Here is a 12,952-nt window from a genome sequence, read left to right as displayed (position 1 = left end):
GAGATCCGAGTTGGATTACCTGGGACAACACACACACCAGGGCCCCACCCTGAATGACTGAATCACCTCTGGTGGCAGGCATGGGTATATGTAGGTTAAGAAGGTATCCAGGTGATTCTGATTGAGCCTGTGATTAAGAGCCATTGTTCTCATGCCCCCTCCCCTTTTTTTGCTAGTGAGGAAACCGAGTCCTAGCGAAATGACATCCTGTAAACTAGAGATGGAACTGAAACTGGAACCAGGTGGCCCAGCTCCTAATGCCACACTCACTCCATATATCACATTGCCTGAGCTCCAATAGCCCCTCCGTTCAGTAGGCCTCTAGTTAGGAGGCCTGACAGTTTGGAGACTGTCAATTTTACCTAGTCTGAGGAACATAGTAGGCCAGAGCAGGGGATCTGGGGAGTAACGGAGCATTTATCATTGACTTATGAAACATACCTCATCTGCACAGAATGCACCTTGGACCCCAGACTGACGAAATACATAGAAGCCATTTGTTTCAGCGGGGAGGGGGACTGGGCAATACAGCAGAGTGGTTAAGCGCAGGAGTACTGGAAGCCAGACCTAACTATCTCTAAGACCATGACTTACTTACTGCTAGCACCTTAAAAATGTAAGATGGCCTGTGGATGGTCTGCTTTACACACAGGCACTTAAATCACTTTTTACTTTTATTAGTGATGGTGATGATAACCATATGCAAGCAGTGCGTAATGCCATACTGCAGGATAACACCTAAGAAATGCAGTGTTTTTAAGAGGGAGTGAGTGGAACATTTCTTCATTCAAATTTTGAGCACCAGGCTTGGCTAAAACAGGCTCAGTCCAAGGAAAACAATCAACCCCAATTCACACACAATCACCAACCCATAAATTCACCTTCCCTTACATATACTACATTGCAAATCACACATCTGATATTCAGATGTTTAAGCAAGTGTTGTGACAGAGTGCCTGTGTACTAGATTTTTAGGCTCAATCTAAGAGAAAAGCAGGCTTTAGGTTGCAGTGAGAGGGACTGTGGTGTGAAGGGCCATTCAGTACTGGGCAGACCCTGAAGAAGAGAATGTTAAACATGTGCAGCCTCCTTCTGTTGTGCAGAAAAGACAGGGAAAAGGACTACCAGTCTTTAAACTCTCCCTCAGCCCGTGGGATCCAACAGAACTGGTGATGTAGGGACATAGCACTGAATAGTGGGCCCTAAGTTGCCACCCCCAACCTACCAGCTCAAGGCCTCTGTGACCTGGATTTTGACCTGTAAGACAGGCCTCTCTATAACTTGGGCTCTCCTGCCTTCCTCTCTTCCTGATGACTTGAGAGTTAAGCCTGTCTCTCCTTCCTTTCTGCCTCTTTCCCAATGAAGATCAAAGAAGAAACTGTAAATGGTGTGGACAAAGGAAAGTGAGGAGGCCATTGAACTGGTCTAAGAAATCTAACTCAATTCTAGGTCATGCTTTGGGTCTATCCAGGGCAGCAGACACCACAGAGGGATGCAGAGCCTGACCCAGCTCCAAACTGTGCAGGCTTGAAGGCCCAGAAGGGAACATCAAAGGGGCCTAAAAGGATACCCATGGTTTCCCCAAAACATCTTTAGCAGTTAACCACCTTCTTCCTCCCATAAGAATTCAGGACTTTTCCATGCCCATCATCCTACAGGAGAGAAGCATCCAAACTCACACCACTCGATATTAAAAACCTACTCTCCCTTTACTTGTAACCCACATATGAGCTTCTGCAACCTAGAACGGTTCCTAACAATACATGCATACACGCTTGTTGAATAAAGCTGCCAGCCAGATGTACCACTGGCCGCCCCTTGGGAAAGGTGGAATATATAGGAAGGACAGATACTCGACCAGCTCCAAGGAACTCGCCTAAGGGTGGTTTTCTTCTACTACCATGGAGGAGTCCCCCTAACACATACACCCCTCACACACAAATGCAGAAATGCTCTTATATTTTGTTACCTTCATCTCCTAAATGACCCTCTTCCCAACTTCCTCTAGTACCTATCCCCCAGACCCCAGTACGAGAAGAGCTGAGAACAAGCCAGATGATGCAGACAGCGCAACAGAACCAGAAAGCAAGTCATGCTGGGAGACAGCGAAGGAGCTGAACCAGGAAGAGAAACCCTTAACTTCTCTTTCCCCTGCCTAATCCTCCTGTGATTCCATGCAGCCACTGCATTTAAAATCCCTGTCACCTTGCAATGGAGCCAGGGGGAGGGGAGTATTCTTGGTTGGCTGATGACACATGGACTTCTGAGACAGGCCACCTCACCTGACTCAACGAATATTAAGCACCTGCTATGTCAGGCCTCCTGCTCAAATGCCCACACAAAAAGGGAGGTTGCCAGGGAGGGGAGAATGGAGAATTCGTGCTTAATGAGTACAGAGTTTTGGGGGGATGATGAAAAAGTTGTAGAGATGGTTGGTGGTGATGGTTGCACAACAAAGTGAGTGTGCGTAAGCCACTGAACTGTACATTTAAAAATAGCTGCCCGGCCGGGCGTGGCTCAGCGGTTGAGCGTCGACCTAGGATCCAGGCGATCGGGGTTCGATTCCCGGTCAGGGCACATGCCCGGGTTGTGGGCTCGATCAATGACTCTCTCATCATTGATGTTTCTCTCTCTCTCTCTCCCCCTCTCCTTCCTCTCTCTGAAATCAATAAAGATATATATATTTTTAAAATGGTTAAAATGCCCTGGCCAGTGTTGCTCAGTGGTTGGAGCGTAGGCCTGCACACCAAAGAGTCGTGCGTTTGATTCCCAGTCAAGGGCATGTACCTGGGCTGCAGATTTGATCTCTAGTCACGGTCAGTTGGGGTGCATGTAGAAGGCAACCAAATAGATGTGTCTCTCTCACATCAATGATTCTCTCTTTCTCTCCCTCCTTCCTGCCCTCCTCCCTTCTACTCTCTCTAAAAAGCAATGGAAAAAATATCCTCAGGTGAGAATTAACCAAAAAAAGGTTAAAATGGTAAATATTATGTTGTGTAGATTTAACCACAACAAAAGAAAAAATTTTAAAGGAGGGTAAGACAACCTTCCTCTCCTTCTAAAGACCAGGCTTTCTTCTGAGTCATTCAACTGTCTTTCCTCCAGAGTAAAGCTTCTGAACTGTTTTGCATGTCTTTCCTCTCCTGTCATCAAAGTGCTCTGCCAGGCAGCTGAACATCCAGAAATCTCTCTTCAGTTCTGGACACAGGCCCCATGGAGCTTGTATTCCCAGCATGTACCCACCAATGCCAACCCACCAGCAGCTCCCAAAGGCTTAGGCTAAAGTCACTTATTCCCTCTTCTCCTCAAAAGATGTCCCAGGTATATGAATAAAACCTGTTCTTCACCAAGACACAGATCTAGACCATGTACTCCTGGAGGGTAATAACCATTTCTCATATGGGCTGTCTCTAATCCATGAAACAAGCCATATTCCAAATCTCCAAATACTTTACCACAGAAACATCATGGATAGTGTGCTATACCTAAGCTCATAAAGCCTGTTCACCACAGGTCACACATTTACAATTAAAACAAGTAGCAAATGATATTGCTCAAAGCACATAGTCTAGAATGTCAGCTACACACTACCCTCCCCTCAACATGCACCCACACATATATCATGACACCTGGGAGCAGGCCCCAGCAGCACAGCAGTGAACCAGCTCAAGTTTTGGAGTCTGAGTCTGAACCTGGGCTCTGCCTCTTACTGGCTATCTAAACCTTAGGCAAGTTATTTTAATTTCCAAATTCTATAAGCCTTGGTTTCTTCATCTTGAAAATGAGGATAGCCCAGCCACTGTGGTTCAGTGGCTGAGCATGGACCTATGATCCAGGAGACTGCAGGTCGACTCCTGGTCAGGGCACATGCCTGGGTTGCGGGCTTGAACCCCGGTGGGGACCGTTCAGGAGGCAGCCAATCAATGACTCTCTCATCATTGATGTTTCTCTCTCTCTCTCTCTCTCTCTCTCCCCTTCCTCTCTCTGAACTCAATAAAGACATATTTTAAAAAAGAAAAGAAAGAAGACAATGAGGATAATATCATCCACCTCAGTTAGTGTAAGAGATAATGAGATTACATAAGAAGAGAACCTACTGCATAGTAAGTGTACATTATGTTCTTATTCCAATCCCAAAACCCTTTCGGAAAGAATACACATTAAAATATCAATGACTTGTATCAGAGCAATCTTTGTTCTGAACTGAAGAAAGAGAAAAGAAGGGCTTACTACAGGTCTAAAGGAATAAAGAAACTGACAAACTTCTGAGCCACATGCTGCCTGTCCCCTCAACACCACAGACCACAAGCTAGTATCCATGATGTAGCATGACCGTATGTATTATGGTTAGAGGGACTTTCTCTAAATCTTAGCTAGACAAAGACCAAGAACCCATCAAGTTCTGCTCTCCTAAATTAGATAAGGACATAGCAAGAAGTGAATTGACAGTTTCATCAACTTGTCCCCATCAATAGCTCTACTCCTAGCCACTCACCCACCCCCAAAGCTGTTTTTCTCCAAAGAATACACTAGGTAAGTTGCCTTCTTGCCTCTCGCTACTCTCCTGAAATTTGAGTGATGACACCTCTGTCTTCAAGGTGACCAGAGAGAAGAGACAAAGGTGCTGTCCCTCTCAAACACTGTGTGTGCACACACCTATCTCTGCCTCATGCTGCTTAGGCTTTGGGGTGCCTGTCTGTGTGTTTTTTAAGACTCTTTCCTGAGCCACTTGGAATGAAAGACCAAAAACTACATGCTTCAGCCACTTTCTTACAAATGTGCCTTGAAAGAAAGAGTGGGTGGTGAAGAGAGAACATGAAAATCTTCCTTACAGTCTGGCTAGAAGCAAGCCCATTTTACCCCAAGGGGTGCTGGCAGACAAATAAACCCTGTTAGAAGAGATACGTGCCATGCACAAAAGTAATTTAAAGCCTACATTCCTCTCCCCACCGAAAGAAAAGTAAAAGGTCACTTAGGAACTACTTTCTAACTTCATGAAGAAACCTGCCTAGCACTTCACCTGACCTTTCCCTTGTCCATAACAAGTTCACAAGAGGCAATGTTGGAAATTTGGGTAAAAAAAATATTTTCAATGTGCTTTCCAGACATTACAGGGTGGTTAACATCTCTGATCCCCAAATATTAAATGCTGTTAGTGCTTCCAAGACATAGTGACAATTAAACCCCCCTCCCCAACATTTCCAAACACCCCCTGGAAGGCAGTGCACTGAATAAATAGCTCTATTGTTTTCTGTTACACAGTGCCCACCATATAAAAGGCACACTTTGGTGCCTGTGGACTAAATCTAGTAGGAAAGGGCAAATCACAGGAATGTTTAGATCTATATATCTTACCAAATAGGTAATTACTGAACCCCTACTATATGTTCAGCATTTTTGTAAGCACTGTGAGGAATCAATGGAAAATACAGATCTTGGTCCCTATATGTAAGGAAGTGATAGGAAAAACAAGACCACAAAATATTATTCAATATGAGGTAGGAGGTAATATATAACCAAATGCTAAAATGTAAGGTCTGTAAGAAGGTGGAGAACACAAAGAATGAGGGCTGGCAAAGTCAGGGGAGGCTTCATGGAAAAAGCAGAAGTTGCCCAGCCGGGTGTGGCTCAGCAGTTAAGCATCGACCTAGGATCCAGGCGATCAGGGTTCGATTCCCGGTCAGGGCACATGGCCGGGTTGCGGGCTGCAGCCGATCAATGACTCTCTCATCATTGATGTTTCTCTCTCTCTCTCTCTCTCTCTCTCTCTCTCTCCCCTTTCTTCTCTCTGAAATCAATAAAGATATAAAAAAAAGAAGAAAAAAAAAGAAAAAGCAGAAGTTGAGGTAACTCCTGAAGGAGGTGGAATTTTCTTCACCCAGCCCCTACTGATCCTCAATCTGTCCCTGCAAGCACCGCTGTTCATAGAAAACTCCTCCAAACCTGTGGTTCACGTTGCAAGCCCTTCAGATCACAGCCTCAAATGGTTCCTGGTAGCAGAGGGTGTGAGGAATTTCCCATTCTTCTTCAGAAGACCAGCTAATGGCAGGTCTTCTTTAAGGAGGCCTTCTCTTCCTGGAGGCAAGGCAGGGGTGCATTCCCTGCCATATGCACTGACTCAGTCACAGACTCTGAGTGGGGGGCGGGGGGATCCCAGTTGTGATTACAGAAGCTCTCCACTTCACTGGTCACCTTCAGCCCTGTAAGATTCTCCTGCTATGGAGACATGTGTTTCCTAGATGAGTCTGATGTCCTAACTACCTCCTCTTTCAAAGGTTTTCTCGCCTCCTCCCTTATCAACCACCACCATTTTTCTTAGGCAGAGTCCCTTTCCTCCATGCATCTCTCTGCAGACACTAAGGCTCCCCCTACAGACTGTGCCACCAAACATTTCTCACAGTCCATCCCACTGTTTTCTATGCTGCCAACCCCCCCCCACTGCCACCACCACTGAAGCTGCTCCTGGAATCTGGCTCCTCCAAGAAGCCCAAGGCTGTGGCTTCCCCAACCCTGTTTCATTTCAAACATGCAAAATCAGTAACACTCCCACTACACACCCCACTCACCCTTTACTTGTACACAATGTAAACTAAGAGTCTCATCTATTTATATACATTACCTATCTAATGTTAGGAAGAATCTCACTTCCCACTGATCAAAACAACTGGGCCTACTTGTACTTATTTCTGTGACACCTATCTTTCAACCCTGGCTACCACTCAGGCTAATGACATCCAGTGATACACAAAGTCAGAGGTAAGTATGTGAGGAGATGAATATGTTAATTAGCTTGACTTCAGTAACCATTTCACTATGCATATCAAAACATCATGTAGCCCTGAGCCATGTTGCTCAGTGGTTAGAGCGTCAGCCGGAGTACCAAAGGGTCGCAGGTTCGATCTCTTGGTCAGGGTTCATGCGGGAAGTAACCAATCAATGTGTCTCTCATCGATGTTTCTCTCTCTCTCTCTTTTTCCCCCTCTCCCTCCTTCCTTCCCTCTCTTCTACTCTCTCTAAAAATCAATGGAAAAAATATCCTTGGGTAGTTAACAAAAAAAATATACCAAAAAAACCCAACAACAAAAATTACATCACATTGTATACCCTAGATATATACAATTTTTATTTAAAAAAAATAAAATCTAGTGATATGCTCTTCTCTCTCATAGGCCCTCTCTAGACAACAAGCACATTCACCCACCCTCTGCTGAGCAACATGTAAGTCCACAGATTCCATACTCAGAGATTCTCCCCCCACTAAATAAAAATGAGGGTCATATGAGTCATATGCCCTTTCCATATACATATGCCCTTACCCTTTGAAACAAATATACCATTTTTTCCTTGCATGGTAAAGCTCAGAAGAAATCCTTTTGGAAATTCCACCCCATCCTCAGGCCCCAAACCCTTGGTTTTTGACCAAATGCTCCACCCTAAGAATGGCCCCATTTCTGGGCATCACCAAACTCCACCTGCATGCCCCCTACTGGGGATCGAGCCCACAACCAGGACATGTATCCAGACCAGGAATCAAACCTGAGACCTCTAGGTGCATGGAACAACACCCAACTAACTGAGCCACACCAGCCAGGGCTATATGATTATTTTATTAACGTCTCTCCCTACTGCCTACACTACAGGAAAACCAGTGGTTGTTTTGTTCATCACTATATCCTCTGTGCCTAGTTCTAGGTCTTCCCACAGTTAGCAAGTATGTCCTCAGGCTACCTGGCCTGGCCACTGGACAAAATCTCCAGGGGCTCCTTGAGTCGCTATAATTCCATTCCTTTCTTCTCTCCTTCCCCTACTATTCCCTACCTTTATAAAGAGCCTCCAGTACCTTTTCAACTACTATCTGGAGGATCTTCCTGTAGATGGGAAAATCCAAGATTCAAGTCAAGGAAGGACTGGTTGGTTGGGAGGAGAATGGCAGGAAGAACAGGAAAGAGGAGACAATGAATGTGGGCTGTGGACGGGATCCAAGTCTTCTACTAAGTAATGTTTTCGCATCTTTTTATGTTCTGTGGGCATTCAAGAAATGTTTTGAGAGTTGACTTATTAACCTGATTACTTTTTGTTCTACTTCTCCAACCTAGGAAAGAAAAGACTGAGGGAGTCGGGGGTATAAAGTGGTTGCTGGGGGAGGGAAAAGCCTGGATTTCAAGATCAATGACCACAGCATAACAGAAAATGAGTATAATTCATGGCAATCAGATTTAACAAGAAATTCCTCCAAGGTTCTTAGATATTGAGGAAAGCAATAACAGTTCAGAAAAGGAGAGCATGAGCTTGCAAAGGCATTTCTTTTTTAATTTTTATTTATTGATTTTTTTAGAGAGAGGGCAGGAGAGGGAGAGAAAGGAAGAGAGAGAGAAATATCAAGAGAAATATGGAATGCTCCACCCACCCATGCATTCATTGACTGATTCTTGTATGTGCCCCAACTGGGATTGAAGCTGCACCAGAACAATGCTGGAAACAACTTAGCTACCCAGCCAGAGCACAAAGACATTTCTTAAGTGGATGCTCCCAGAGCTCTGAGTAAACAGCTTAGTATAGTACTGAGCACAATATTATGTCCTTCCCATAGTACAGTCAAACCTCAATTCTCCAATGTCTCCCGTCTTGAACAATTTGATTCTCAACCAAACTGTTCATGGGAAAAATGCCTGGGTTGTTAAACTTCTGGTTCTGGACCTGACAACCCCTGATGTATCAGCATGACAAAAAGTGTCTCTCAGGTCACAAAAGAGAGAATGCACTGGTATGAGTCAGTTTATCATTAAACCTCATGTTATTAACATCTCAGGAAATTATGCTGTGAATATTTTTGTGGGTTTTCTTTGCTTTTATTGCTGGCAAAATGGATGATTAGCCCAATTTTAAAAGGTAAAGAGGCCATCAAGAGTGCCAATGTTTGTTGCTAATGGCGTGAAGCAAACAATGATTACAGGCAATTGAAGAGGTAGAAAAACTGTTGTTGATTTGGATAAATGAAAAGCAGTTAGCTGGTGATAGCATTTCCAGCATTTTGGAGGCAATGACACGTGAAAAAGCAAAGATGCTACACGCTGGCCTCCTGAAAGACACCGCTCTAACGAGTGCTGGAAGTAATTCATTTAAGGCTAGTAAATTCAATAAATTGAAGAAGTGTTTGTTTAAATAGTACATTAGACATGTAGTGTATATAAGAAAGGTTAAAACAGAATCATTTGGGGGTCTGGAATGAATTAATTCAATTTACATTATTTCTAATGGGAAGAAAATGATTCACTTTTCAAATAAATTGCTTCTTGAACAGTCTTCTTGAACAAATTAAGTTCAACCATCAAGGTTCCACTGTACCTAGAACCTGATTTTCAATACAGCAGATTGACAATGATTGGTGACTGACTGATGCAGGGAAGGATATTATTAACTTTCTCTGGTACAACTTTGGAGACAGAATGATTAGTCAGACAGACTCTCAGATGGCTTCTGGAGATGCTCTCCAGTCCCAGAACTGTTTTATATTTCTGGGTTGAGAGGTTACCACATTCCTTATTTATAGACCTATGCTATAGTGCAACCTTGTAAAGAGTGGTTACACACTTTCTGCCATCTTGTCCCCAATATGACAAGTGAGGACACTCTACACATCCAAGATATATGAGTTACCCTGTGTGTTTTTTTCTTTTTAAAAAATATGGAACGCTCCACAAATTTGCATGTCATGCTTGCACAGGGGCCATGCTAATCTTCTCTGTATCACTCCAATTTTAGTATATGTGCTGCCAAGCACTAATTACCCTGTGTTAGGCACACAGTTCAAAGCTGCAAGGAATGGAGGAGGCCAAGTCTGAAATCAGAATTCTATACAGCATAGGGTTAACTGAACTCCTAGGGCAAGTCTGAGGGGGTAGACCAGCTAGCTGGCTCTCTTCCTAATCCTCTTAATGTTATCTTAACGGTCAAAACCTCACTTTTCCAAAGACCTTCCCTTCCATGTATCACTTAAGGACTTTGGCAATTTATCTATCTATCCCACAGCATAAAGGGTGGTGGTGTCTCTTCCCTCATTTGGGGGAATGGCTGAACACCTAGTTCGAGCAAAAACTCTGCAATCTTCCTTCCATCATTTTGCCAAAGCAGCATTTCACTTCACTCCAAATGCCATGAGTTCCCCAAACAGCCCCAGTCCCCATTTGCAGTTCTCTAAGAAAAAAGTCACTATTTAATGCCATTATTTCTGCTGTCGGGGGTCAGTCTTCCCAATCTCCTGCCTGAGGCATCTGTCATCAACATTTGGACAGCTAGCACATCAGAACACAGTAGCAGTCGCACGTTGCTCAGCAGCCTAGAAATGCATGCCCAGAACTGCCAGCTTTCCAAGTGGTGCTGGCTCTACAGTCTCATGCAGAGACAAGGAGGGGGAAGAGACTTCTCCAAAGAACAGACACAACAACACAAAATCATTGGAAAAAGAACATCTCTGTCAGCACTACTACCTAGCAACAAGTCCCTCTTGACTGCGCTCCATGACATTATTTTAATACAGCAACACTGTACCTAGCTCCATAATTTCAAGGAACACTGCGGTCTAAAACTTCCAGCTGGTTGAACAGTAAAGATAAGCTGTTTGATTTATGAAGTGGGTCAACCAAAAGGAGCAACGCAAAGGAAAGAGGCCAGCCTGGGGTCTGCTCCCTCCTTGTCCCGTCCACTTCCACTGATACTTGTCCTTTGTGAGAAGCCAAGAGTTCCAAGTGAAAAGATTCTTCTGGAATATAACCAAGCTTGGACACAGAGAAGGTCTGAAACAAGAGGCCCAAATCTTCTCTTGAATGATCCTAACTTTACTTCACGGGCATTGTTCAGATGGAAGCTTCCAGAACTCTGTTTATCACCAGACAAGGTCTGATTCCAAAAACAACTCAGAAAAATTATATTCTTAATTGTATGTATATAAAAGAGGGGTTAAGAGGAAGCCTAACAAGCGGAACAATTATTGAATGCTTTCTCTAAGCAAGCATTGTGCTAAGAGCTTTCACTTATTATAACATGCATTTATTCAACAAACATTTGAGCCCCCATTATGTGCAAAACACTGTTACAGGCACTGGGGATACAAAAATGAACAATAGTCACAATCCTAGCTTTCACTAAAACTATATTTTAGTCAGGGTTGATGAAAATAAATATGTATGTCAGTTGGTGATAAATATTATGAAGTAAAATAAAATAGACTAAGGGAACGGTATATAAAATTTTATGTAAATATTAAGCAGGGGAGGGAGTGCTATTTTTTTATTTTATTTTTTAATCCTCACCCGAGGATATTTTTTCCATTGCTTTTCAGGGAGAGTGGAAGGGAGGGAGGGAGGGAGAGAGAGAGACAGAAACATCAGTTCGAGAAAGACACATTGATTGGATGCCTCCTGCTCGTGCACCAACCAGGGCCAGGGATTGAGCTTGCAACCGAGGTATGTGCCCTTGTCCAGAATCAAACATGGGACCCTTCAGTCCATGGGCCAATGCTCTAACCACTGAGTCAAACCAGCAAGGGCAGGAGTGCTATTTTAAATACAGTTGTCCTAGAAGGCTTCTCTGATTGCCATTTGATAACAATTAACAACAACAAGGGCTAGCATATGGTCACTATGTGCCAGGAACTGGACTAAGTAGTTAGCATGTGGTATTCCATTAACCCTCAGCAACTGAGTTCAGTACTATACTATCCTCACTTATACAAATGAAGAAACAGAGACTTAGAGAGGTTAAGGCTCTTTGCAAAATCTGTAGCAAGTAAGGGTGGAGAAGGAGCAAGGCCAAGGTTACAGGGAGAAAGCCAGGACTTGAACTCAGGAATACAACCCCATGCTTCTGTGCTGATGGTGGAATGAAGCCTCAGAGGGGTCAAGTGTGCCTGTGATCACAAAGTGGCAGTTACACCTGGCCTTCCCACATAAGAGATCAGTGCAATTCAATCTTCCCTAATATCAGACTATTACTTTCATCACCAGCTAAAAATCAAGCGTTACCTTGAAACAAGAGGAGAACAACAATTTGGGCTCTTCAAGACCAGCTAATAAATGCTGCATATGTTCCTCTCTCATCCCCTTCCCTAGGCCCCCCAACACAAAATGATGTAAAGGGAAACATCTTCACTGTTAATTCTCTAGGTTACCAATTTCTCACTGGAAAACAGGAACAGAACAAGAGATGACTGACTGAGCTAGCTGCTCCCCAGTGCCACAGCAGCTCTCTGAGGTGGAGTAGAGGGGACAGGCACTGAGAAAAGGTCAGCTGCAAGGTGGAAGCTGGCCCTCTCTAGCCCCATTTCAAAGAAAGCACAGCTCCCCCTCAAGCTCTGTAGTACTGGGGTGATAGTGGGGGGAGGGGAATGCTTTCTTAAGAAGAAGCCTGAGGCAGGAAAGAGCACTTGGGAGCAGGTCAGCAGCCTTTCTGGAGGGAGAGAGGAGAATAAGGCAGGAGGCAACTATGGAAGGAGGCTCACACACTGCTTCAAGCAGAGACATCCAGAAGGGAAATACCACATCCAAGGTCAAAGGGTGTTTGCAGGATTGCTGGAAATCCCAGGCTGAGGATCCAGGCCAAACTAGCAGAGGAGGCTAAAGGAAAACAGAATCCCAGGCAGAGTCCCACAAGGTTTAAATCAAAGGTCATGGTTTGAACTCACCCCTTTTTTATTATATTTCAGTCACCACAGCCACAGAACCTGTAGCCAGAGTTAATTAACAACCAAAGTAGGAAGGGAAGAAGGGAAAGTGGGGGTTCATCCTAGAGAGGAGCAAATCAAGGGGAGCCTGAATTACCATCTTATATCCCAACTGGCTTAACTTGTGAATCAAAGTTTAAACTGACCTTAAGAATCTCCCTCCTAAAATCTTCAGAGGCTCTCCCCAACAACACACACACACAGAAAGAAATTCAATGCTCAGTCTCCCTCCTC

The 12,952-nt window shown here is 44.1% G+C and overlaps 1 protein-coding gene and 1 non-coding gene across 3 annotated transcripts in view; both read right to left on the bottom strand.

Annotated features, from left to right (window-relative positions):
* The window catches only part of MINK1 (misshapen like kinase 1), a 62,659-nt gene that overhangs the window by 48,101 nt on the left and 1,606 nt on the right, over nucleotides 1-12,952 (bottom strand). The gene's annotated exons all lie outside the window — the stretch shown is intronic.
* LOC148091208 (U6 spliceosomal RNA) lies at nucleotides 9,680-9,781 on the bottom strand. The gene has a single exon (XR_015715957.1). It is a non-coding gene; the product is annotated as a U6 spliceosomal RNA (small nuclear RNA).

Source organism: Miniopterus natalensis, chromosome 17 (genome assembly GCF_054644295.1).
Source record: "Miniopterus natalensis isolate mMinNat1 chromosome 17, mMinNat1.hap1, whole genome shotgun sequence".
NCBI classification, from domain to species: Eukaryota; Metazoa; Chordata; class Mammalia; order Chiroptera; family Miniopteridae; genus Miniopterus; species Miniopterus natalensis.
This window is presented reverse-complemented; position numbering and strand designations above follow the sequence as displayed.